This window comes from Notolepis coatsorum (assembly GCF_963971535.1).
Source record: "Notolepis coatsorum genome assembly, chromosome: 8".
NCBI classification, from domain to species: Eukaryota; Metazoa; Chordata; class Actinopteri; order Aulopiformes; family Paralepididae; genus Notolepis; species Notolepis coatsorum.
In genome coordinates, this window is record NC_140172.1 from 115,008,352 (window position 1) to 115,034,323 (window position 25,972).

The 25,972-nt window shown below is 40.6% G+C and overlaps 1 protein-coding gene across 1 annotated transcript in view; it reads left to right on the forward strand.

The window, feature by feature from the left end:
- galnt10 (UDP-N-acetyl-alpha-D-galactosamine:polypeptide N-acetylgalactosaminyltransferase 10 (GalNAc-T10)) overlaps positions 1–25,972 on the forward strand; it is a 254,013-nt gene that overhangs the window by 144,744 nt on the left and 83,297 nt on the right. The gene's annotated exons all lie outside the window — the stretch shown is intronic.

Here is a 25,972-nt window from a genome sequence, read left to right on the forward strand (position 1 = left end):
TGTCATTGGTAGATTGATCGTCCAATTACCTGCTCACACTGTGGTCCCTGATGGAATCGGTGGAGTGAAAGGCAATATATCAGACCCCACTCCCCTCCCCTTCCCCAAATCTCTGACACATTTCCCTATAGGGCTGAGAGGTATGCCAATTAAGATATACCGCCATGGAGCCAGACAAAGGTATGGATCTGTATTATACCGTCGTCAACGATGTATACAAATGATACAAATCTATTAATAATGTATATTTTTTTAGGTTTATAAAAAAATTAAAATCCTTGCAACACTATTATAAAAAAAAAAAAGCACCATGACAATCAGTCAAATATATGCAAAATCACACTATACTTTGCACTGGAAAAACAAAATAACGTCAAATCAATCTTGTATTTGACCGTATGGTCCAGCACCTACTGATCCGTTCCTCCCTCTCTCCAGCAACCCTCACTCTGTTCTTCCTCTCTTCATGGAACTCTCACAAACGGGCTACTCCTTTTCTGTCAGAGTCGTGTGGCTCTATATTATTTAACTCTTTCTAACCCCCTAGCCCGCCCTGCATCCCTCCCTTCATCCCTCCCTCCCTCCCTCCCTCCTCTGCCTCCTATAACGACCCCCTCATTCATACTGCTCTCCCGTCACGCCAGTCTGATTTTCTACTCCCATCATTGTTCTCTTCCTTCCTCTTCCCTGATGTAGCTTATCGTGTTGTTGTTGTTGTTGTTGTTGTTGTTGTTGTTGTTGTTGTTGTTGTTGTTGTTGTTGTTGTTGTTGTTGTTGTGTTGCCTGGACCTTGGACCATGCTCTCTGGTCAGAGTGCCTGACAGGATGGACCGGCCGGCTGGTCTCAGAGCTCCAGGGAGGCTGACCAGTCACCGGAAGGGTGCCGCTTTGATTCTTAGCACAGAAAAGAACAGTCTAATCTAGCGTCTCGAGCTGCCGGCTGGAGGCTCGCTGATATCACATCTTAACTTTCTACACCAGTAGGCGTTTATATTCAATTAATTGCCCGTGACGGCATAATTAAAATAATTGCAATGCTGTGGCATCGCTTCCAAGTTCTGACATTAATGAAAATCTCCACGATTTGATTCCCTCCACGTCCCGTTCTCGACGCCGACGTTATGTTTGTGAAACTATACTATAGCGAAGCCATTTAGCATTATAGCTCACCCAGTGCAAAACATCTCATAATGTAGGCCTTAACCTTAACCTAAGGTAACGGCAGCCTTCTTTCTGCTGCTAGCTAGCTTTGCCCAGTGGCTGTACCCATGGGACATATGCTGACAATTAGTTTTAGTTCAGCAATTCGATTAGCTTGCTCGGCCACCCAGACCATTTTGTGAAAAAGTTCCATGGCATTTTTATTTTTTTAAATATATATAAATGTTCTCATTGCTTTGGCTGCATTATAAAGCTGCTGTCAGCAGGGTAGAGCTACTTTGAACTGCCTTATCGCCACCAGCAGCCACCCAATCTGCATGACAGAGATGGATGGAGGGGGGAGAGGGGAGGGGAGGGGAGGGGAGGGGAGGGGAGGGGAGGGGAGGAGAAATGGGAGCGGGAGCGAGAGGGGAGTAGACATAGTTGAAGTTACTCTCTTCCACCTGTGCAGTCCATCGCCGGACCGCAAATGACATCACGTCATGAATCAATCTCTCCAGACAGACAAAAGTATCGTTTTTTTTGTCAAACGTATTCAAATATAAACATAATAACTAGGGATGTCCGATATTATCGGCCGACCGATATTATCGGCCGATATCGGCAGTAAAATGTGATATCGGAAAATATCGGTATCGGTTTAAAAAAAAAAAAAAACAATAACAATATTCGTTATATATATATCCAGTGAAATTATTAGTTACCTGAAATTATTCCGTTTTTTGGGGGGGGAAACCCTGCATATATCTGTATCGGTTGATATCGGTTGATATCGGTATCGGAAATTAAGAGTTGGACAATATCGGAATATCGGTATCTGTAACTGAGGGGTACAATTCCCTGACTGTATTGAATAAGTATGGTATCATTAAACCACTACTTCGTTATGTACATTACTACTGGCCATACAGTACACATGTATATGAGATGAACACCCCCACAATAACACGGCTTCACAAGAAATACTGTTTATAATAATATTTATTAGAAGAGCACCAAGATTATCTTACATTATTTATCAAGATTGAGAGTTGCGCTTGTAAGGCGAAGAATGTGCATGAATAGGTCAAGAGCGTAAGTCCATGAGCATATTACGCAGGGGATAATTAATACCACCTGTATCATAAGAATTATATATGGTACACTAGTAGGTCAGCTGGAGATACTAAGGGGGTTCCCTCCGGTTGTAAGCCAGCAGGGGAGAGGATTTGTCGGTAGCAAAAGTCTGGAACAACGAGGAATAAGGAGACTCCAGGTACAGGAGACAGTGCAATAATCCCTTGATCCGTAGACAAAGCAACAGCTATTCTCCGGTATGCAGTGCCGCATGGAGGAAAGCTAGCCGGCCTCAGAGTCCTAGAGGCGGGCTCGACGGTGCTCCTCACAGGGTAAATCCCACACGGTAGTGGGTGTAGACGATTCTCTGCTCCAACAGCCACAGGACCAAAGCACTATAATCCAGCCGAAAAGGGCTCTGTAGTCGTCGGTGTAGGTTATCCAGTGTACATATCCACACGGTTCTCGTCTAGGGCTCCTCGGATGACGGCACAAGGTTAGGCCGCCCAGCCTGGATAAGCACACTAGCTCGGTACGATGAAACGTTGGTAATGCTGGTCACTGTAGAACGGTAGCCGCACGATACACTATACATAATAGACTATTACTTAATAATAGAATAGGTCGAACTCGACGATACAGCGTTAAACTCTGACACTTCAGCTATCAATTCGCACGCGGTCTCAAGGCTCTATTTCGGGGCAAAACGGGCCCACTTCACAGCACGTTGTATCGTGGTTTGAGGCTTTTATCTTGTTACTAAGATTACTGCTGTATCCACCTGCGCCGTATTTATACGTAAAGTGAACAATCTAGTACCAGCCTTATTTCTGTCTCGTATTCCTGCGCAGAACCGGGCATGTCCAGGCATGTCTTAGCGGTGACTTTGAACTAGACATTGGGGGTATGGCCGTGGCGCCTAGGGGATCGCTGTCCAATAGGAGAACGAATATTATGGTCTGGCCTGTACTAGGTAAAGGGATATTCCGTGTATATGTACACAGAATATACAAGGGATATCAGACGATATACAAATACTATACAATATATCTCAAGTAATAAATATATATATTCGGTTTAATCTGACCCTTTGTAACAGTATCGGTAAAAAAGCCAATATCGAGCATCCCTAATAATAACCATGTCAGGGTGGTCAAAACTTAAAAACTCAGTACAGGCACGGGTTTCAATAGTTAAGATGGATGTCTTACCTAGAATCAACTTCATCAGCTCAATGCTCCCGTTACTCCCTCCAGATGGTTACTGGAAAAAATTACACTCTTCCGCATATAAATTTATATGGAATAACAAACCACCACGTATAAAAAGATCCACCGCACAGAGAAACAAAGCCGACGGAGGGATGGCAATCCCAAATTGTTTCCACTATTTTAAGGCGTATACTTTAAGACCACTGACAACCTGGTTTGAACCCCAAGCATCAGTATCCTGGAGAAATTTAGAAGTAAATATAGTAGCACCACAGAGACTGCAGGACATAGTATACACCAAAATATCAATTAAGCAATGCAAACTGAAATTTGGCCCCATAATTACACATGCAATCCGGATATGGCGTGAAACACAAAAAAAATATTCTAATCCACATAAATGGCATAATCATACTCCCTTATTCAATAACAATGCACTCATGATTAGAAAACGACCTATAAGATTCCCTAGATGGGAAAAGCAAGGCATACTGTACATACATTAGGAGATGTTTTCAACAAACAGGGTATTTGTAGCTATGATGAAATAGAAAAAAAATTTAATCTCACCGGTTCCACATATATTTTTTACGCACAATTATTGTTGTGTTTGAAGACTCACAGTGTTCCATTAAGGATACCAATTGCACACCACAGATACCACAAATGTTTCTATGAAAGAGAGACATCGAGAGGTTTTGTATCAGATTTTTATCATCAATTACTAACGGCTTCGTATGAAACCCTCCACCTAGACTCTGTTTGGAGGAGGGATATACCAGACCTAGAAAAAGATTTTGATTGGCAAGAAGCCTGGGCAAATGTTCGACTTGCATCAAGGAACCCGGACTATCAACAAATCAATCTTAACTATATTCATAGGACATACTTGACTCCTATAAGACTGAACAGAATGGGTCTTAAACAAGACTCCAAATGCTCCTTATGTACAAATGGGGACGAGGGGACATTTATGCACATGTATTGGGACTGCCCACCAGTTAAGATATTGTGGGAAGAAGTGACCCAGCAATTATCAAATCTCTTAATTCTGAATATACCTGTACACCCCTCTATATTACTGCTGAATGATGTTTTTGAATATGCAGTACCTATACAGCAAAATAGATTGGTTTTATCTGGTATTACAGTGGCTAAAAAACTGATAGCATCACAGTGGTTTCAACCGGAAAAAATGTGCTGAAAGGTCTGGATTCTTACATATCTCGATGTGATTTATCTAGAAATATCTACAGCAAGAATTTTGGGTCTCAATGAATCCAAATTGACAATGTGGTTAGAAGTGGTGGAGAGAATAAAAGCTAGCATTTAATGGTAGTGTCTGGTTAGGAGCGAAGGATAATGGATGGATTATTCATTGGGGGGTCCAGGGCGGGGGGTGCGAGCAAGAGCATATGTGTGTAGGGGAATAGATAGCAGGTATTAGGGGTATATCTTGTATAAGACATTTATCCAAATGGTGAGTTAACTGATGTACACTGTTTTACAATGCTTGTATATCTAATCGTGTGTTGTCATGTTTGTTTATGTGTTTGTTTAAAAAAAAAAAAAAAAAACATGTCAGAACAGCAGTTATAATGTATATTATCATCAATACGTAAGTTTACCAATAGGTTAAAGTGTTATTAGATAGATTTTCATTTTCGTTTTGGTCATTTTGGAAAATTTGAATGTTGGGAATTGTAGTTTGTTTGCAGCCATTTTGTAGAGGACGCCGATAGCTTTCGATGAGTGTTGGGATTTTTCCGAACAACACTTCCCAAAAGCCTCTATGGGGTTTCAAGCACATTACCGTACTTTTCGGACTATAAGCCGCGGCTTTTTTCCCCATTTTTCGACCCTGCGGCTTATATAACGGTGCGGCTTATATGTGGACAAAACCCAAAAATCTAAATATTGCTTTTTTTACTGCATTGAAATGTTATTTATCTGTTCCCTTATTTGCTAAACTTAATACAACTTGTAAATGAGTTAATGTTATTTGTCCGACAGTATTGTGTCCCAATGGGAGTCATTCTCTGTAGAGGTGGGAACTTAAAGCTCAATATAAGAACGGCCATGCACCACCACTCACAGAATCGAGAAAGAGCAATCATTCTATCAATCCTTTCCGTGTCCGGGCCGCGTGAGGTTTCCCGTGTTGAGTCAAATTAAGCCACAGGCTCCACTCCTTACATATGGTAATTAAACATTAAAACACATGCGGCTTATAGTCCAGTGCGGCTTATATATGTACACATCATTCAATTTAGCTGCTGCGGCTTATAGTCAGGTGCGGCTTATAGTGCGAAAAGTACGGTACTTCTGTATGCATTTTTTTAATATCTCTTATTATTTGGGATAATAAACCACAAAATGTAACGTTATTGACATATATTGAAGCGCAGTTAGTTTCTCTTCCCTATTTTTAGCATGTAGCAACAATTAGATTTGAAATTTATTTTAAAATGGTGTCACCCTGATAAAAATACTTCACCCACTTTACCCACTTTAGAACACCTAAACCCACTTTATATTTATTGGTAAAGAATTTGCACTACAACCCATACCTCATTTCACCTTACTGTAAATTGTACCTGGATTGTACCTCATCCCATTTCTGCTTTGTACTGTATAGTGTATTGTAACTCAGTTACTTCTGCTCTGCATTGCACATTGTATATATGTATATACTGAACACTTTTGTCTGCGTACTTGACTTCTATTGTATACTTACTATACTTATTTTATTATCTATTTTTGTCTAGCACAATCTCTGGAGCAGAACAGAAAGAAGCATTTTATATAAAAATATTCTGTACTTCTGTATGACAACTAATAAAGAAACTTGAACTTGAAACTTGAACTTGAAACTTGAAAAATAAAAAAGCTACTGTAAATTACAGTAGATTTCATTATCTATTCGTATGCACGCCTGGTGATACTAAATCCAAATTGAACTCGGGCATTTGAAAGATAATATATGTATATATATATAAATGTGCGAATTGGCTATAATAAGGTAATTTATAAGCCTGCTATTCTATATTCTATAATAATATTTCAAATTGCATTGGTCCGGATGGGAGAATTCAGTACTGTATCTACAGAACCTTCTGTTTAATCATCTTCCCTTTATTCATTTACTTAGATTTCTTGTACACATGATCTCAAGAAGGTACTGAACGAGATCAGTGGCAGTTTCTTATGTCTGGTCATTATTAGCACGGTGTTATTCACTGTCAAAGATGCAAAGAAAAATCATAATTCATATTCTCCTTTGTTTCATCACAATTTAAGCAAGCCTAGTAATAGATAGACACAATATTTCTGACACTGGGAATGCATTCACTGAGGTCCATAGATGTCCCTAGATACCAAGAATATGCAAATGGACCTTGTAGAAGTGGAGCAATATTCCATTTTACTTAGGTATGTATTTTAGGCGGATTTTCAGAAAATAGGGCTCTGGGCTTAATAAGAGGTTAAGGGGTAGTGAGAAAGAGAGCAAAATAGAAAGAAAGAGAAGAACAGCTAATTGCCAGTATGCTGCCTTGCTTTGGACAGACTGCTAATCACCCTCAGTTGTATTAATCAGTGGGTGTAGATAGAGAGAGACAGCGAGAGAGGGAGATAAATACTATCTAGAAAGAGAGGGAGAGAGAGATCACTATAGATGGCCACTGCCAATCTTAATAAATACTGTTCTGTCTGATGCCTGACTGGCTCCAGCTAATGATGGGGTTTAGCTAGGTGAGGGGGAGAGGTAAAGGGAGGTGGGTGGGGGGGTGACTCACTCAGAATTAGTTCATTTCCACAGCTCATGCAGATATGATGTACAGCCCACACTCTCACTGCAGGAGAGCCTGGCTTGGTACCGTCAGCCTTATAGCCTTAGCCTCCACAGCTACGTCCAAGATCAGCTTGTCTGTCTGTCTGTCTGTCTGTCTGTCTGTCTGTCTGTCTGTCTGTCTGTCTGTCTGTCTGTCTCTCTGTCTCTCTGTCTCTCTGTCTTTCTGTCTCTCTGTCTCTCTGTCCTGTCTGGTTGTCTGGTGATTTGTTAGGCCACGTAATTGGAAACTAGAAGTAAAAGAAATGAAGACTATTAATAAATGCATATTCGATAAGCTCATTGACACGCATCATATGGACGGTTGCTTCTAGTCATCTTTCCTATAAAAATGACACCGCGAAGCCATAACCTTGGTGACGGCAGAGTTTTCAAGAATCACATTTTACCTTTCAACATAGAGTAGCAGGGCTAGCTCTACCGGTCTCTTCTGCGCATGTTTATTTCACATTTAATCCATCCAAATCCATTCTGTGATTAATCTGAACTTGTGTAGAGACAGACGCTGAGCATTTAGTGCGTACGTGTTTCTACCAGCCCCCAGGGATGTCATTACTCCTCACTTTAACAGCGCTCTGCTTTGCTCACAAGTCACTGGCTGCTTTCATCCCTCCTCTAAACCCTTTCTTTTTGTATCTCTAATAGATCCATGTTTCTTAGGGCCACAGGGTCCGAGGCAGCACTTTCGTATTCAGGCACGCACTCCACGGCGGGTACGAGGCTCGAGCGAGCTGCGCCGCGCCTTGTTTCCCTAAGAGCTTACGATTTTTTCTCTTTTTAATTGGAGTTTATTTTAGAGATGGAGCCCTTTGCGGTGGAAGAAGGCCTCATTAGCATCGGCGATGGTAGGAATAACTCGTATGGCATGTGATGTCATTAACGTCATAGATACAATGGCTCAGGCGTCACCGCCGTCACCGTCATCATCATCATCATCATCATCATCTAGCAGGAGAGGAGGGGAGATGAGTGCCGGGCAGTGGAGGAGATGGGAGGGAAGAGGGGAGGGGATGATGCATGGCAGTGGTGGAGGAGAGAAGAGATGAGAAGAGGAGAACAAGTGACAAGGGAGGGGTGATGTGTGCAGGGGAGGAGGAGAGGAGTAAACAGGTCGCCTGTGCATTGTGTGTGAATTGATTAATTGTTAAATTTAACCATCATAGTGAGCTATATCATGTGCTTTTCTCCAGCATTGTTTGAGTCTGCTGTTTGGGTGCATTACATATTTAGTTTTGTCTATTATAGAGATGGATTAAACAGTGACTGTGCGAAATTTGTGCATGATCGCCAAGAGAGGAGAGGAGTTGAGTTGTGGGGGTTTGGTGTCACCTATACTGTTTAACCCATAGCAGGAGCATGCGCTGAGATGGAATGAGCAGTTATTCTGTTCTGTATTCCGTCATGTAGCCACAGACATAGTGAACAGCTCTCTCTCTCTCTCTCTCTCTCTCTCTCTCTCTCTCTCTCTCTCTCTCTCTCTCTCTCTCTCTCTGTCTCTCTGTCTCTCTGTCTCTCTGTCTCTCTGTCTCTCTGTCTCTCTGTCTCTCTCTATTCAGAATCATGCCTGTTCGCAATCAGGGCTTGACACTGACATTTAGCGACTACAAATATAGGTGTGAAAATCTGAAGAATAATTTAGGAGCACATGGCTGAGTAAAGATGACATCCTGACAGTTCAATTATATTTCCCCCATCGCTGCATATAATCTACTCAACTACCAAGACCTGTTGCTTGGACCAACGTCATGTAACTGGCTACGTCAACAACGCATGTGAGCAGATGCTCTTGTTTACTCTTGCTGGACCATGGCTAACAGCGATGGTGGGTAATAACCGCAAACGCTTGAACGTTTGACTGAGCTTCACAAAAAAGATGGAATACAGCTAAACGCAATACCTGCAGCGAGAGTATTTCATGCAGCAAGGAAGCAGCTCCGATATGACAGCATTTGTCCATGCACCACTGCAATTAGCGGTAGCAACGTTAGCTGCACTCAGGTTATAATATCTCCTGTGAAACACTCACGAGACACTCGACTGAAAAAATATAATGACAGCTGACATTCATCTTTTATATTAGAGGTACCCAACAATAATAATCCTCGTTCACAGAGCACCCTACCATATCCAGTTAATCCCTAGACACCTCCTGCAAACTCCTTTCACTTTAGCTATGAAGGGAAAGATGAGCACAGAAAGAGTGGATGAATGTCACTGAACAGTGATTTAAGGTGACCGGCAACATTCCTTGGCAACAGTGGTCTCCTCCCGTAGGTAATGGCTAAGCAAAATGCATTATCATCCACAGTAATATTAATAAATATAATGAACCTCCCTTGATACAGTATATTCCTGTCATAATACATCAGAGACGGATGGCGAAAACGAATGGCTAAATTACAGCAGGTTAAGAGAAAAGATACCTTCATGTCATGGTTCACAATTTACTGACTATAGCCTGAATCTGCCAATGAAAGGTAGATTCGTTTTGGTTGATTATTTAATTTTCTCCCCCACCATAAATATTATAAATTGGAACAGAGATTCAAAAATAATCGGATTCGATAAGCAGAACCAGTCGATAAAATGCAAACGATACCCATAGAGCTGGGTATCGGACTATCGGTACAAAATTGTTTCACTGTGCTCCTACATTTCTTTGTGTGCTCCTAAATCTTTTGATTTAGTAGCACATGTGCTCCTTGGGAATAAAGTAAATGTTGAGCCCTGTCACAAGGAATCATGACTGCTGCTAAACAGTCATTAATTTAATGAACAATGTCCATGGATCCACCATATGATTTAGTGATATACAGTATGACATGTCATCTACCCAACATCCTCCTTCTCCTCCTTGTCCTCATCCTTCTCACCCACCTTCTCCTTCTCCTCCTAATCCTTCTCCACCTCCTCCTTCTCATTCTCATCCACCTCCTTCTCTTCGTTCTCATCCGCCTCCTCCGTCTCTTCCTTCTCCTCCTCCTCCTTCTCATCCACCTCCTCCTTCTCATCCACGTCCTTGTTCTATTTTTTTTCTGTTTATGTCCTTGTTGTCATCTTCCCATCTTCAGAGACGAATGCATATTTTATAGAAGCGTTCTTCTTTTAGCAGGACGTTATATTTAGAAAATGAACAAACAACATGGATCTGATTATGTTAACTGGTTTGAACTGTGTGGTGTACAGAATTGCTCCGGAACTCTTTGTGTTCCTTCAGAGCCTTGGACTAAAAATACACCCTGAAACACAATTAGCCCACATGTATTATTCATGTGATCTCAGGCAATTAAGTCTAGACTACATGATCTACGTGAACAATTCCCTGCTGTAGAAATAAATAAGCTATTATCCATGATCAATATTGAACACAGAGGATAGTGGCGGTACAGCTCATTTAATTTAAAAAGGTCAAAAAACATCCTTTTGAGTTAAATACGCGGTTTGGAGTGGATATTTAAAGAGTTTGGTTGTTTAGTATCTTAACTGGGGTATTTTCTTGTGATACTTGAAAGGAAAGGAAACTCTTCAGTTCCCAAGTAAATTGTTAACATTTGCCATGGGATGCGTCCTCTGCATTTAATCCATCATCATTATTTAGCCACAGTCCAGCAACCAGGGACTGACCCCCAATTCTAATACCAGTGCATCAGTCAAGGACAATGGCAGGAGTATGTACCTAAAGTGACATGACGTGTCTTTTTGTATGGTACCTGGAGGAAACCCACGCCAACACATGTAAACTCCAAATACATCCAGTCTGACTATTGACCACTGTCTGATCACTGACGTTGATACGATGCTGAATTTTGGGGGGAGTGTGAGGACAAATGGAGAAATATTTATTTCCCCCTCACAAGATAAGTGCCTGGTGAGGGGAAAATACGTGATTAGAGAGAGGACAGGGAGGGATCTACAGCGTCAAGGGATGTAGGTGAGTACCAGCAATGATTGACAGTGTGTCTGGGAAAAAGAGTCAACGAACACAGTCCAGCTTGGTCCATTTGCAATGAACAGGAAGAACATCAGACAGTGTTGAGACGTCTCCTCCTATATAAATACACTCACCACTATATATGTCTTTACACAGCTATGTGTAAAGCCACTTTCCCAAGGGGATTAATACAAAACATGTTCCTCTCCTCCTCCGCCTCTCCCCGTTTCTCGTTTTTCTCCCTTCCTCCACCACCTGCTTTGTCCCCCTCTCGTCCTCCTCTCCTCTCATCCTCCGCCTCTCCCCTAGTCTCATTGTCTCCCTTCCTCCACCACCTGTGTTGTCCATCTCTCCTCCTCCTCTCCTCTCCTCTCCTCCTCCACCGCTCCTCTAGTCTCGTTTTTCTCCCTTCCACCTCCACCTGATGGTCCTTCTCTCCTCCTCCGCCTCCTCCCTCTTCTTCTACTCCTCTGCTCACTGCATTTCAGTTTTTAAATTTGGGCTCCAAGCTGCTTTCCTTTATCACTTTACTTGTGACCGAGGAAAGTTCCGACCACCTCTTTTAAAATCTATCTTTATCACTGCCTCAGTAGCTGTTTACTCTGTGAGCCGGGTGTGTGTTGTGTGTCAGATTGGGGGGGTTCAGAGGCTCTTCAAGCCAGGGTAGGCTCGCTGAGCACGGATGCTATTTCTCCAGCGATTCCCTGCTTCACACAGTTCCACACATTCAGGCCTGCCGCCCAGTACAACCACCCCCCGGTCTTCTACCGTTGGACCACTAAGCGGCTGGTGTTAAAGTGCCTTGCTCATGATCACTTCAACAGTGGGTGTTGAAGAGGGAGGGGTCTGTCCTCTGGTCACAAGCCACGCTTCTCTTAATCAGCGCTGCCAGACCCTCTGCTGACAGTGTCTCTTTTTTTCTGTGTTGCAGCAACTTTTCCATTTGAATTACGCTGGAAGTAATCTATTGGATTTCATAATCTGCATCGGGACCGTACTTCGGGACCGTTTAGGACTTCAATCGTGGCCTGGGTGCATCCCTTGTCTGGGCCCAGAGTGTGACTCTTTTATTTCTTTTATTTTTTAAAGATATTTTTATTGGTTTTTTCCCTTTTTACAAACGACAAAAAGACATTGAAATTAAAAGATTGACATTGAAATACGAATACGAGAAAACATATATATTTTCTAATAATAAAAATTACAAAAATATAAAGCAACACAAACCGACACAAAGTGTTCTGTATAGAGGCCCACGGCTTATTACAAGAATGCAATACATTAAATAAACATGTTAATGAGCAGGCATGACTTTGAATAAATGTAACTCACATCTTGGGTACGTAATACAGATCCACTAAGTAAATGATAAATGAAATTACAATAAACAAAATAGATCCAGCAGGTCAGTTCACACAGGAAGGAGAGACCCCTTGGACACCAGGTCAGCTCACCCAAAAAGGAGAGGCCTGACAGACATAACAGTACAGTTCACCTGGGAAGGAGAAACCCAGCAAACCAGACATTTGAGAGAGCAGGTGAATATCGGGATCAGCCGGGAGGCAGACGCTGTAGTTCGTTAACATGGCTTATAAAGGGCTGCCATATGTTGTAACATGTTGTACTTGATCCCCTGATAGTGTATTTTATTTTCTCAAGTTTGAGAAAGAACATGACACTGTTGAGCCATTGTGCTATAGAAGGACTGTTGGCGGATTTTCAGTCTAACAATATAATGTGTCTCGCTAAGAGAGATGTAAATGCGATAATTGTTTTTTGTTTAGAGTTAAGAGCTAGTGTCTCAGTAGGGGTTCCAAAGATTGCTATCAGTGGACATAGCAACAGATCTAAATGAAGTACTGTGGACAAAGTGTAAAAAATACCACTCCAGTAGGTGTGGAGTTCTGGACACGTAAAGAACATGTGACTAAGACACCTGCTGCATTTATCCTCCACCTCCGGGTATATCTCGGAGAGCCTGGATTTGGAGAAATGAACTCTATGCAGTACTTTGAGTTGTATGAGGCTGAGACGAGCACAGGACGTAGTGGTGTGTATTCTCTCTATGTGTGTGTGACTCTTTTTTTTAAATAAATTATATATGATTATTTGTTGGGGGTGACGGTAGCTCAGTAGTTAGAGCGGTCGTCTGGTAATCAGATGGTTCCTGGTTGGATTCCAGCTCCTCCTGGCAGCGTGTCGAAGTGTCCTTGAGCAAAACACTTAAACCCCTAACTGCTGATGAGTAGGTTGGCACCTTGCATGGTTACCTCCGTTGTCAGTGTGAGTGAATGTGAGACATGAGTTGTAAAGCACTTTGGATAAAAGTGCTATATAAATGCAGTCCATTTACTTTTACAATGCTGTGAATATACTGCCCCTTTCCCCTCACAGCATGACACCAAACCATATCCACCCCCCAGCCTTTTAACCAATGTCAAACCCAACCCAGACTAGGGATGGGCATTGATACGATTTTATCGATACGATTCCATTATCAATTCTGTTTATCGATTCCCTTATCGATTCCTGATGCATTTATAATTTAAATAAATACATTGGAAATGCAACAGAACTAAGCTGGTTAGAATAACAACATGCAACTTGGCATTTCTGATTGTCATTTATCATTTATTGTTGAGCCCCCATGTCAGAAAAATACAAAAACTGTAAAAAATGTATTAACTATACACTTAAATCAAATAATGTATTTGAGAACTAATTTTATCTATTGAACTGTAATTGCATTCAACAGGTCGTTATTGCAAAAGATAATTTGTTAGCAATAACCTACCTGTATAAATAAAGGTTAAAAGTAAAAACATAACTGACACATAAGTAACATCTAGGAAAGCAATTCACCTACCAAAATTCCGAGGCTTCTACCTCCTCTGATGTCGCCTGCGCAGTGCACACACACACAAACACACACACAGAGAGACGGCTCCCTCCCCCCCGAGCCCCCACCCGTGCCAGCTCAGTGTTCTCTCTCTGTCTCTCTCTGCAATGAGCATGGCTATTTAGCTAGCTAGCTGCTAACGTTACTTTACCATGTAAATTAATGACTAGGATGCAAAGCACTTTCAGTTTTCACTGCACACACAAAACGGTCGCAATATCGAGCCCTTTAGGTTTTCCTAGTCAAGGAATCAAATAGTCTGCATGCGTGGCGCTAACGTTATTGTTTTTAAATGCGCAACTGTCAGAAAAACATGGCTTCGATAAGAGGAATCGATAGTCACGGAGGCATGCGATTCCAGGAATCGGACAATTAGGAACCGGTTCCCAATCGATTCCGATTCTCGATTCCCATCCCTAACCCAGACCAATGGATATAATAAATTTCTCTTCGATCCACCAGTCCATTTTCATCACGCTTATCCTAGCAAGCAAGTCTCGAGGAGCAGACCAGATAATCCGGTTCATCTGCAATACATTTCTTATTTTTTTTTAATCCAGCTCCTCTCGGACGAGTCCCAGTTGCTCCCCAGGCGAGATGTAATCCTGCCCTCGGGTCAGCCCTGGTGTCTCTCCACCCAATGGGAAATACCTGGTACAAATCCCCAGGGGCATCCTGGGTAAATACCCAAACCTCTTCAAACTGCATCAAGGCGTCCTTGGCAGAGCCCCCCCCCCCCCCTTCCTGGTATCAATCCCTTGATGTGTTTGAGGAGCTTGAGTGATTTGATCATCCTTTGAGCTGTGAGGTCAGGAGCTGTGAGGTTATATTTTTTCAACTGAAAATGATTTCCCCAACGGAAATCTTGCTTACATATGCAATAAAAATATATATACATCTGTTTATCTAATAGATAAGAAAACATTTTCAGTCTGTTCACCGCATTACAATACTCTTTATTGCAATGATGGGATTGTTGAGCAAAAATAAAGAAATATGGATACTTGGCATCACTATATCAATATAATAATCGGCACGCAAAATATGCCAACCAACAGAGGGTTTGGAAGGGATGTACTACGTATTCAAGACCCAATGAATAAATTATGAAAATCAGTTTTCTGATGAATCAGTGACATGGTTATAGTGTTTCACGGCTACTAACTAAATGTTGCTGCTCCATGCTTCTTCAAATGGGTTACAAACATCCACTTAGACTGGGATAAACTGATCATATTTTGGTGGCCAAAGGTCAAAGGTCATTGTCACTGTGACCTCACAACAATTGTCCCATTCTCTTGTGAACACGATATCTCAGGAATACCTTGAGGCAATTTCTTCAAATTGGCACAAATGTCCACTTAGTACAGATTATTACTTTAATTGGTCCAGGTTGAGCCACACCCCTGCAATTAAGCCACTCCCCTTTCATATATTGTGAACAATTTGTTGTACAGAGTCGTTGGTGGCGTCATTGGACTCAGCAGGGACGTCCGCTTATATCGGTCAGCTTGCCCCGCACCCTATGTGTGTAAGGCCCCCCTTCCATATCATGAACCGTTTGTTGTTCAGACTTGTGGGTGGCGCCGTTGGATTCAGGAGGGACATCTGCTTACATTGGTTTATGTTTCGCCCTGCTTCCTACACGTAAGCCATGCCCCCTTTAACATCTCATGTACCATTGTTGTAGAGAATCGCAGGTGGTGCCATTGGAGATCCTATTTAATCCACTTTTATTGGCTGTATTTCTATTTTATTTCTAGACAGACTTTGATAGCGTGATACATTTTAGCTGTCCACTAATGAAAACTAATATTTTTTGTATAGAATTATTCATGAAAGATTTCATAGACCGATATACAATGGAAATTAGGTTTAGAGTTTACAATGAACCGCGCTGGGCACAAGAGCAAGCTGACTAAAGTCTTGCCGTCCCTCAATATATACCTATCTGAAAGGTCACAGAAAAAAAGAATGTTCCTGTCTTACGTGCTGATTTCTGACGATGCTGGCCTATTTTTCACCTAACGACCTTTAAGGCCACCACGTCTCGTCTTATGTCAGTGCCTGAATGCCTGTGTGGGTGTCTTATGTCTGTCTGTGTAAGTTCATTGAGGTCACTCCACCTGTACCCTTGACTTGAACCTGTTGTCATGGTTACGGGTGGGCTGTGGGTTTTTCCACCCTGCTCTCAAGAAGCCGGTGGTTGGAGAACCCATCATTGAAGTATGAAAGCATGATGCAAGGTTTTCAAGCAGGATTTCACTTATGCAATCTGTCCATGGCCTTATTGTTATGAGGATACAATATAATTGTATACGCAATATAATTAATTGTCTATTCATATCTTATATCAGTACATATAAACTGCAGATTAATTTCCAACAATAGAACCTCTGAAGACATCACCGATCGGGGTGGGGCGGAGTGTGCAGCATGGTGAGGATATCGACCAATAGGACAGCAAAATTACCACGTGTTTGCTACTCTTCAAAGGGAAGGTGAATCGTTCATCTCAGTCAGACACGGATATGAGGGTCATGAATGGAAGGTGTTAAAAAATTTAAATAAAATAAAAAGTCTTGGGACCTCAATGTCTATGATGTCACGGCCCCCAATCATCTGCGGCCCTCCAGATTCTAATAAAGACTAATGTGTTTGCCGACTCGCCTCACACTCATTAGCATGATTAATGATTATGATTAACACCTCCTTGGTGTCGGTAAACAGGATGAGTTGTATTCCAATTTATTCAGGCCAAATTAACCATTCATAATGACATGTGGTCCATCCTTTTTTCTCCCGCTAACCCTCCTCATTCACACTCGCTCACACACAGACACAATACATTGTTAATTTTTTTATCTCGCCACCTGTCGTTAAAGGGGGTGATGTAAGAATTTGCTCTCGTAGTGAGTAGGTTCAAATTAGCCTGAATCAATCTCATAATGGTCATTTCATAATGGGCTGATTGATTGCAGGGCCATATGGAGGGGGCTGCTTGCCCTTTTCCTCACAGCGCGACGCCAACCATACGGTATGTGGCCCCAGCCCTTGTTCCAATGTCAAATGCCACAATCTATTAGTTTGAATTTAAATTTGAATTTACCGTATGAAGGAAGCCGAAAATATACAACGTTAAAAGGTAAACAGTGTCTTTACTGAGGAGGGAAACACATTTAAGTTAAAAAAATACTTCTTTCCAATTATCGGGTACATTTCACTGTCATTATACAATGTGTGTGACAAATAAAGTGACATTGACTGTAACTTTAAAAATAAATTTTAATTTCTATTTGTTTATGATTGGATTATGGATTGGGCCATAATCATCAATGCTCATCAATGCCATTTGATGAGACGATGGTCTGTAGTTTAGCCAGTCGCAACACTGAGAAAGGTGTTTTTGGCCAAAGGCTAGGCGAGCTGGTCCGTATCAGCTTCCATGCTGTGGTATCAAATGAATGACACTGTCATTGAATTCCACATTTTGATACATACAGTAAGTAGTTAACCTCATCAGGGTCAGGGAGCCAATAAGCATGTTTCTTCCAAGATAAAACATTTATTTTCAACCACAATCCAAAGTCACCCAAAATGTAACAGTGTAATGTAACCTCCGATTGGCTCATACAGCACACGTGACGCACACAACTCCGCAAAGTAAGGTATCGGGGGGGGGGGGGGGGGGGGAGTATTGGTAACGGTATAAAATCCCAAGTAATGGTATTGGCACCGATCATCTTCAAACGATACCCAGGCCTAGTCTTAAAGCCACCAAAGAGACAGCTGCTGACGAGAACCAAGGAAAGACACAAGGGAGGAAGCAAGGAAAGGAGGCTTAAGCACATTTTTGTCAGTCACTTCAGCAGCCACGCCACTGCTTAATGAAAACTCTGAAAGGTTCATTTCTCTTTCTCCCTCCTTTCCGATTCTTCGGAATCCAATTTGTGGATGTGGAGGAGGGGCTCCCTGCTGTGGCAGTAGCCCATTAGTCAGGCCTGGCCCCTGTTGTCCAGTGGCGGGACAAACCCTGATGAGTCATTCATGTTTCATTAATACTAAGCCCTTTTGGGACGGGGAATGGTGGCTGTCTCTCTGCGTTCTGCAGCAAACGGTTAGATTTTCAAGCCTTACAAACTTCACTTGTGAACCTCAGGTTAGTGGCGGATGCATAGAAGATTGACCTATTACCTGATGAAAACTCCATTGAAGAAACTTACCATATGTACGTTTCTATTCTGACCGGGAGCATTACTTTCCTCTGCTGTCATGACAAATCCTCTCTTACCTTGACGATTAAAAAGCTTCCATAATTTAGTAAATAAAGCTGTAGCTAGCCAGCTAGCATTGATGCTATTCAAAATGCTATCCACATTAGCTACATAGCTAACCAACTAAATACAATACAGTGGTATCCTGAGGTAACGTTAAATACAACGTTTGCTAGTCGAAATGACTGGACACACACAGGGACAAGTTAAACGACACTTTGTTGTTGTTGCAGCCGACTATCGCATATGGTGTCTCAGGCTTTCTGTAGTCGACATGTGTCAACAAATGTACATGTCTGTTTGAATTTATGTTGTGCCGTTGTTACTGTAAAAATTGTATGATTGTGATATGATGTTGTTAATGAGACCATGAGCTGTATGTGTGTGTCACTGGAATTTCCCCAAGGGGATCAATAAAGGAATATCTTATCTTATCTTAATTAATTTATTCCAACAGGTAGTTTGAGCTGCATGTGAGCCGCGGTCTTTCTCTCCTCTCCGTTGGAAACTAATGACGTTACGTTAGCTCGAAAAAACACAGAACCGGCCGACAAAAGTTAAGCTGCTAGCAACAGACACTAACACTTCCGGTTGGGGGTTTTCAAAATAAAACAGGAAAGACATTTATTTTGTAAATTTGTGGCATGCACTTATTATCTTGAGACGTCTTCGTTTTTACGGAAACCTAAAAACTAAACGAAAACTAAACAGATCAAAATCGTTTTCGTCTGGACAAGGCCACAGTCTGATGGCCACTGAGCGGCCCCACTGGAGCAGTTGGGTGTCAAGCGCCTTGCTCGTAGACTCACACATTAGCTATGACCATGTACTAGATAAGAGCGTCCCTGTAAGTCAACCTCATTTCTGTTCACATGCACCTTGACTGAATTACAAGTGTTTCATCTCACCATAGCATTGCCAATCATTGCCAACAGGTGGGTAGCCCTCATCTGCATCACTATACAATATTGGAGGTGTGTGGCTGTGCGCTCAGACCCTAACACAAGACTAACACAATTGTGTTAATATGTTTGTTTGTTTGTAACCTTTATTTTAACTCGAAGGACAATGAGGTTTCCCTCATTTACAATGACGACGAGTTTATATGGCCGCTGATGTTGTGTAAACGGCAGACTGCATGAAATGTTTTAAACAACCTGGACCTGCTGTTGGATTATCTGCCTGATCTTTGACTGGCATCATTGTCAACTATTTGGCCCTTTTTCAATGACTGAAACAATCAATCAATCAATCAATCAATCAATCAATCAATCAATCTATCTATCCTTCCATCGATCTACCAATATATAATTTGTACTCACTCCAATGAGGCTAGGATAAGCACAATGGACCTTTATGTTTTATGACTGCTGTTACTACAACAGAAACTACTACCGTGAGAAGTTCATAATCTGATCTACTCAGTTCTATTTCAGTAGTAAATCAAATGTGACTTGATTATTTCCCAACAGTGAATGACTTGTTGAGTTCAGTATAAACTGACTATATACTGGCTGTTCAGAGTTAATCAAGAGAGAACAGACTTCGTTAGGAGTTGTTCTCTTACACTATGAAGGTCAAGGAGAGTGTGGAGGGGAAAGATAAAGTCACCGTCTGTAGAGCAGCAGGTGGAAATTAACTCCTCCACTGAGAGTAATGGCTTAAGGAGACTTTCTTGGCAAACTTCCATTACTTCACACCTCTCCCTTTTCTACCTATACCCAATCTCTGTCAAACACACACATTCACACATCCAGGAATAGACACAGACAAGTCCATCTTTCACACACTAAAACACAGGTGTAATTGGGGCCAGCGGTTAGGAGGAGCAGGCTCATGTCCGGGGGAAGGTAGCTGGTTCGATCCCCTGATCCGCAGAGTTGAGGGCAAGCGAATGACCCACGCTCTCCTCCTTCTAACGTTGGAAGTGCTCTTGAGCAAGGCACTTAACCCTGGACTGCTCAGGGGACAACAACAGTAGAAGACGGTGGTTGTGCTGGGATGCTCCCGGGTATGAATATGTGGAACTGTGTGGAGCAGGGCATCGCTGAAGCTAAACGTTCATTGTGATGCTTATTGTCTCGTCATTGCACTCCTTCAGACGTGTGATGGCATCAGTCTATCCCCCACCTGCTCAATCTCCAGATCTCCTCCCGAACACATTTCAATCTCTGAACCGTATGCAAAACACTTTGCTAAATTACCCATAAACTAAATTACTTTTTGGAAGTTGTGAGTATTATGTAATATGTAATGCATGGACCTACGTTAGAATGGCTGATTTATGATAGGGCGCGCAACACTTTTTTATAACTGTTGCTTGACAGGGAAAAAAGGTCTCACTCAACACTTTTCTTTAACCCTCTGAGAGCCACAGGAGCATGGGCGGGCTGTCCACTCAGAGGCTGTAGCGGGCTCGGTCCTGAAGCTAGAGTGAGGATACTGGTATCACATGAAACTAGGTATCCTAAGGTATCCATTGCTACCAACCATGTCATGGTAGCCAACCATGACCTCTCACCTCAAGATATATGAATGAAAATTGGTTATTGGGTACCCAGTCTCTCCTTTACATGCATGACAACTTTGTGCTAATCCAGTACTTAATGCAGTTTAAGCAATAACCATGCAGTACACATTCTTCACGCAATTCTAATAATGTGAAGTTGACTATTTCTGCATACTGGGATCCTTGACAGTATTTGCATGAATTGGGTATTACTGGAAATATGAGACTGTAGTGAATCCAATTAGCCAATTATTAGTGAGACCATTTTTTAAACTTCACCTCACTGTATAAAATTACCTATTGTGACCTCTAGGATAATCACATCCTCATGAAACTGTACAACCACATCTACTGTTGACCTGCTATCTCCCCCTAAAGACCCCCTGCCCCGTAAGAAAAGACAAAAATGGGCCTATGTGGATTTCAGAGGCACACACGTCCAAAATGTGGTAATTTTACGGACACTGTCAAAGATCGTCACACAGTGTGATTGGATGAAATGCCAAACTTGCCATGGATACATTTGTGGTTTCACTTGTGGTCTTAGCTGTAGCTAACATGTTTATACATGGAGGGGACAGAGGGAAGATTGGCAGAGCAGACAAAACTCACAGTCGGGAGCTTGTCATGTTTTGTTGACATAGAGAAGACAGAAACCGTTGCCAAAGCATAAATGCAACACTTTAAATTTAGTCTAGCAACAGTCGTCAAAAGCGTCAAGCACCCTAACACCAATCAGTCTTAGAGCTCCGATATATTACAATTCATGACAGCTAGAGCTGCCGCGATTACCGCATTACCGCGGTATCGCTGTTACATCACGGCCACCGCAGAGTAGGCTGAATACCGCGTCACCGCTGTTTTTTATAATAATAATAATAAATTACCCTCCTCTCGTTGGGCTTGCGGCTCTGCAGATATACCCTACTTCTCTATCGAGGTTCCAAGCGACCCTATTGGGTACCAGAAAAGTCACGTGAAACATTGCAGACCACTGATTGGTCAGAAGAGAGACGCGTCACACGTTTTTTACGTCCTGAATGTCAGCTCATCACAACACTGCTAATAACGTTAGCTTTAACTCTCCGCCGGAGTGGACTACCATCGCTCTTCAGGAGTACTAAACGAGACATAATGATTTTACTGTCTGCAACGAATGTTATAATAAAAGCCCTTCGTTCTATACACTTGTCTGATTGAAAACTTTATTAACACTTTGGGTGCCGGCCAAAAATCCGGAAAATGACTGTGGGTTGCCAGGATTCCTGGACGATTCTAGCATATCTCATGATCTTAGCGGAGCTATTTCTATATTTTATATTATAACTATGGGGAAATGGTTGGGCTCATTTGAAGACGACAAGTTGATGTACACAATGCAAAAAACCGTTTGTTTCTGCATGTCTTCGTTCGTTCACAATTACAAGTTAAAAAACGTCAACAAAAGATAAAAGTGGAGGTAAATTATTTAGAACAGAAGTTACAGGCACTTTTATGAAAGGTGTGCCGGCGGGGTGATAATAGGTACTGAACGTGTTATAAAGCAATTTAGACTGGGATGGATGGATGGATGGTTTGATTGATTGATTGTTTGACAGATTGTTTTATTGGTTTGATTGATAGAATGTTTTATTGTTTTGTTGATAGTTTGATTCATAGATTGATTTGTTTGATTGATTGATTACTTTGTTGGTCATTTGATTGATAGAATGTTTGATTGTTTTGTTGATAGTTTGATTCATAGATTGATTTGTTTGATTGATTGATTACTTTGTTGGTCATTTGATTGATAGAATGTTTGATTGTTTTGTTGATAGTTTGATTCATAGATTGATTTGTTTGATTGATTGATTACTTTGTTGGTCATTTGATTGATAGAATGTTTGATTGTTTTGTTGATAGTTTGCTTGATAGAATGTTTGATTGTTTTGTTGATAGTTTGATTCATAGATTGATTTGTTTGATTGATTGATTACTTTGTTGGTAATTTGCTTGATAGAATGTTTGATTGTTTTGTTGATAGTTTGATTCATAGATTGATTGGTTTGATTGATTGATTACTTTGTTGGTCATTTGATTGATAGAATGTTTGATTGTTTTGTTGATAGTTTGATTCATAGATTGATTTGTTTGATTGATTGATTACTTTGTTGGTCATTTGATTGATAGAATGTTTGATTGTTTTGTTGATAGTTTGCTTGATAGAATGTTTGATTGTTTTGTTGATAGTTTGATTCATAGATTGATTGGTTTGATTGATTGATTACTTTGTTGGTCATTTGATTGATAGAATGTTTGATTGTTTTGTTGATAGTTTGATTCATAGATTGATTGGTTTGATTGATTGATTACTTTGTTGGTCATTTGATTGATAGAATGTTTGATTGTTTTGTTGATAGTTTGATTCATAGATTGATTTGTTTGATTGATTGATTACTTTGTTGGTCATTTGATTGATAGAATGTTTGATTGTTTTGTTGGTAATTTGCTTGATAGAATGTTTTATTGTTTTGTTGATAGTTTGATTCATAGATTGATTGGTTTGATTGATTGATTACTTTGTTGGTCATTTGATTGATAGAATGTTTGATTGTTTTGTTGATAGTTTGATTCATAGATTGATTTGTTTGATTGATTACTTTGTTGGTCATTTGCTTGATAGAATGTTTGATTGTTTTGTTGATAGTTTGATTCATAGATTGATTTGTTTGATTGATTGATTACTTTGTTGGTCATTTGATTGATATGCCTGGCGCTAATGAACAAGTAAGTTTTATAACTACTGGTGTAGGTCCAGACAACATTATTATAAAATACAGAATACTTTACAATGCAAAAAACTTGAAACTTTGATGCCATGAACATTTTTATTGTAAAATATGTTCAATAAACTGGGTGACAAGTCATCAGTACCAACCATTGTTGCTGTGCATTATATGCTGGTAACATTCACAGTATAGGATTATGGTAATTTACCAAGACAATACCTTATAAAAAGTGAACACTGGAGGATAATCAACCATTGTTTCAGTGCATTTAGGAGTTTGTTGGTAACATTCACAGTATAGGATTATGGTAATTTACCAATACAATACCTTATAAAAAGTGAACACTGGAGGATAATCAACCATTGTTTCAGTGCATTTAGGAGTTTGTTGGTAACATTCACAGTATAGGATTATGGTAATTTACCAAGACAATACCTTATAAAAAGTGAACACTGTGATGATAACCAACCATTGTTTCAGTGCATTTAGGAGTTTGTTGGTAACATTCACAGTATAGGATTATGGTAATTTACCAAGACAATACCTTATAAAAAGTGAACACTGGAGGATAATCAACCATTGTTTCAGTGCATTTAGGAGTTTGTTGGTAACATTCACAGTATAGGATTATGGTAATTTACCAAGACAATACCTTATAAAAAGTGAACACTGGAGGATAATCAACCATTGTTTCAGTGCATTTAGGAGTTTGTTGGTAACATTCACAGTATAGGATTATGGTAATTTACCAATACAATACCTTATAAAAAGTGAACACTGGAGGATAATCAACCATTGTTTCAGTGCATTTAGGAGTTTGTTGGTAACATTCACAGTATAGGATTATGGTAATTTACCAAGACAATACCTTATAAAAAGTGAACACTGGCTGATGATAACCAACCATTGTGTCAGTGCATTTAGGAGTTTGTTGGTAACATTCACAGTATAGGATTATGGTAATTTACAAAGACAATACCTTATAAAAAGTGAACACTGGAGGATAACCAACCATTGTTTCAGTGCATTTAGGAGTTTGTTGGTAACATTCACAGTATAGGATTATGGTAATTTACCAAGACAATACCTTATAAAAAGTGAACACTGGAGGATAATCAACCATTGTTTCAGTGCATTTAGGAGTTTGTTGGTAACATTCACAGTATAGGATTATGGTAATTTACCAAGACAATACCTTATAAAAAGTGAACACTGGAGGATAATCAACCATTGTTTCAGTGCATTTAGGAGTTTGTTGGTAACATTCACAGTATAGGATTATGGTAATTTACCAAGACAATACCTTATAAAAAGTGAACACTGTGATGATAACCAACCATTGTTTCAGTGCATTTAGGAGTTTGTTGGTAACATTCACAGTATAGGATTATGGTAATTTACCAAGACAATACCTTATAAAAAGTGAACACTGTGATGATAACCAACCATTGTTTCAGTGCATTTAGGAGTTTGTTGGTAACATTCACAGTATAGGATTATGGTAATTTACCAAGACAATACCTTATAAAAAGTGAACACTGTGATGATAACCAACCATTGTTTCAGTGCATTTAGGAGTTTGTTGGTAACATTCACAGTATAGGATTATGGTAATTTACCAAGACAATACCTTATAAAAAGTGAACACTGGCTGATGATAACCAACCATTGTGTCAGTGCATTTAGGAGTTTGTTGGTAACATTCACAGTATAGGATTATGGTAATTTACAAAGACAATACCTTATAAAAAGTGAACACTGGAGGATAACCAACCATTGTTTCAGTGCATTTAGAAGTTTGCTGGTAACATTCACGTCACATGAACTACAGGGCATATCTTACTTGGTCTCTCGCATCGATGACTGCATTGTCCATTGATAAATGGATGAAGCGCCAGATGATCTGTGGACCAAAAAATATCCAATACATGCTTCCAAAGTATATAAATAATAGGCCAATGGACTGCATTAGAAAAGTGTGGTATGTTACCTACAGTATATACTTTTTTAAACTGGGTGACTGTCAGCAACCATTGGTTCTGTGCAAACGGTAAAAATGAGGGGGGAAAAAGATAAATAAAAAAAAACTATATACACACACAATGCAAATTATGAATGGAGTCGATACAGCTAGATCGCTAACATAACGTCTCATCTGCAAGTGGTCCAAACATGCCTATGCAATATCGACAACCGTGGCCCAAATACATGTGTTCAACGCATTTGTCTTGTACAGAAAACAGTGCAACTACCCATACACTATACTATACTATACTATACTACAATATACTATACTATACTATACTACACTAT